General features: G+C 36.6%; 1 pseudogene; it reads right to left on the bottom strand.

Annotated features, from left to right (window-relative positions):
* Nucleotides 1–3093, bottom strand: part of LOC107709399 (uncharacterized) — an 89947-nt pseudogene that overhangs the window by 59098 nt on the left and 27756 nt on the right.

Raw genomic sequence — 3093 nt, 5'->3', positions numbered from 1 at the left:
CACTGAGCTGATGATCTGAATGAGAGAGAGAGAGAGAGAGATGCAGAGCAGGGCGAGGCCAGGAACAGAATGAGTACGCTGCTTTAGAACATTGATTTTGAAACTTGTGAAAACTAACATTAAAAAAGTGAAATCGCAATCAACCACCCCTTTAAATAAAGAGAGCTGCCTTTAAAAATGAAATTATAAAAAAGATAAATAAAAACAATACATTTTATGCTTTTTATTTTTTTTGTTATTCTGTTGTGTTTTCCAGCTCATTTGTCTGGTCATTTGTCTGGTTTGTCTGTGTTTTGACCTTTGCCTGCTTAATTGACTACGATTGTGGATTGCCCTTCAATAAACTACTGTACTTAGATCTTCAGCCTTAGTGTCTCAAGCAGTTCATGGCAATAACGGATCCATTCATGAGGTCTTAAAGTGATAGCAGTGAGACTAATATGATAGCTGAAATCCGATCAGATTACTTTTGAACAACTGCCACTAGATGTCTATGGGTCCAAACTACATAGTGTAAATGTAACACTGAAGCAATTGCAGTTAATTAGATGATTGAGTGTTTAATTAAGCAATGAATGAGTATCAAACACCTGATGTTAACAAGCAGAGTCACTGAAGGAATGAGAAACAAGAGACAAGCAGAAACAATAACTAAAACTGCCTTAGATTAAATCAACTGAAATAAATGTAGCATGAAGCATGTCACCATTGTTGAATTTCATATGCTGACTGAATATGAATAGCACCTTTGACCTTGTTCTTAACAATGAATTGGTCAAACTGGTTGGCAATATGGTTTGAATGGTTTTGTGACTAAATCTAAATGATTCACATGCTTCTCAGTCCATAAAAAACAATGCTTTCATCATGTTTATTAGGCCTTTGGCTGCTCTACTGTATGATGTATTTATAGCGCACCCTGTCTGTGGAAGGTGGAGCTTTTATTGTTACAGATGGCCTAATTTTGGACACTAGATGATGCTATAAATAACAGTAAAAGCCTGTGGTGTGTATTCTTTCTAACTAATAAAGTACCAAGTGTCAAGATATGTCTGCTTGACATGGCCAGTTGGTTTTAAAAAGACAACAATGGCATGTCTGCGCCGATAGCCTTGTGGGCAGCGCGCCATTGCACTCTGGGCGTCCCGAGTTCGAATCCCAACTTGAGAATCTTTCCCGATCCCGGCCCTCTCTCTCTCCCACTTTGCCTCCTGTTTCCTCTACACTGTCCTATCATAATAAAGTCAAAAACACCAAAAAATAAGATAAAAAAGACAAGAGAGATGGCATTATGAATCATTATCACACTACACGCCCACAAAGACAAAACTTAACTAAATGTGTAATAACTGTATTTTGCCTTTGGACAGCAATACTGATATGCTACTGAACAAAATAAAAATTTGTTAGCAGCTACTTTGCTACTTTTAATTAGTTTCACCCAAGGTTGATGAAAGCAAAATAAATGATCAAAAACTCTCAAAAAACATCAGCATGATAATATATATATATTTCAACAGTAAATCATAGATTGTATTTATTCTTAAATGACTCTATGACATCGAGAAAAATAAACAGGATATGACCTTTCTAAAAAAAGGTGTGACTTCAAGAACACTTCTTCTCAGAAATAAGTTCTCTTACTGGAGCTAAAACAACCAGTGAAACTAACACTGCTTATTCAGCATTTAACAGTGTGACTTGTGAGGTCATGGAGAGACATGCATATGCGTAAGTATCGATTTTGATATTTCAAATTACACTACATGATATTTTCACATTTTACATTCAAAAGCAATATCATTGTCTAAAATAATCTTTTATTTGTCAGAATTTATTAATGGGTTCAGCATTTTTAGTGAAGGCAGACATCAGTCTGTAAGCTTCATATGAACAGAAATGGAAAAATCCCTTCACCCACACATTATTCACACAGACTCACAACTAACACCTCAGACGTACACTCACAAACTGACATCGACCACAAAAATCTAGCAGTGTACATTCTCATGAAGAAGCCATTTATACGCCCAGCAGGTCAGACCACAATTTTTGCGCAGCTGTAAATAAATCCGACAAACTGAGCTTTTAGTGGAGCCAGAGCTTCCAGGGGCCTCCAAAGAGAAGCGAACTCTAGGGTCCATCTGACCACTCTATAGTACTCACTGACTGCAACTAAATAATGTGTTTTTTTGTTGTTTTAGCCAAATTAACACTAGGTATGTTTGTCTACAGCTGGATTTAACCGAAAGGCGAGATTTGCCGCTTGCAATTGGGGGAGGAATTAAAAACAGAGTTGAACACGCCACTTTCTAGTGACGTCAGTGTGGTTTTTGTGTGGGTTGCGATAACTATTTGTCAAATACACAGATGTTTTGCATGTAGCAACAGAAACACTTTTCATTCAATACTCCTACTGCTTAATCTGTATGGTCAAGAACAGAGTTCAGCATAAGTCTATGTTATTTAAATACCAGTGAAGTGCATCTATAATATGTTTTATTTTGATAATCATGACACAATATTACATTAAGATTAGGCTGTGTATGAAATTGCATACTTCTCCGCTACACAGTAGGCAGTAATCAGTATGCAACAAAACAAGTATGTCTGAATTCACAGTGCTCAGTAAATATTTATTTACTGAAAGTAAGTAAATATTTAAATGCACCCAAAGTTTAAAACGGATCCAAAGCTTCTGCATGCAGGCCCGTCATTTGTCGGAAATGGTGTAAAGGCTGTTTTAGTCACTGCGTGTCACTGCCGGTGTGAACAGGACTTTAGATACTACATGTAGATACTACATATTGTCAACAATCCCAAAACTCATCTACAAGTTTTAAAGAACTTGTTGTCAGCAGGAGCAAAGGTTGTTGCAGGAGTGTCTGGGTCTGGTACTCATCTTCTCATGGCGATTGGTGCATACTCCACTTGAGCTTCCTCTTTAACATTCTGTAAAAAATAATAATAATATTAAATTATATATATTTTAGAAACCTTACTGATGATAAATTTGAGATTCAATGTGAGTTCCCTGTTGAAAAAAACAGCATATGCTGGTTAGGTATGTTTTGGATGGCTGCTGGTTTGAGC

The sequence above is a fragment of the Sinocyclocheilus rhinocerous genome, unplaced genomic scaffold, assembly GCF_001515625.1.
Source record: "Sinocyclocheilus rhinocerous isolate Xijiao unplaced genomic scaffold, SAMN03320098_v1.1 scaffold2581, whole genome shotgun sequence".
In the NCBI taxonomy this organism is placed as follows: Eukaryota; Metazoa; Chordata; class Actinopteri; order Cypriniformes; family Cyprinidae; genus Sinocyclocheilus; species Sinocyclocheilus rhinocerous.
This window is presented reverse-complemented; position numbering and strand designations above follow the sequence as displayed.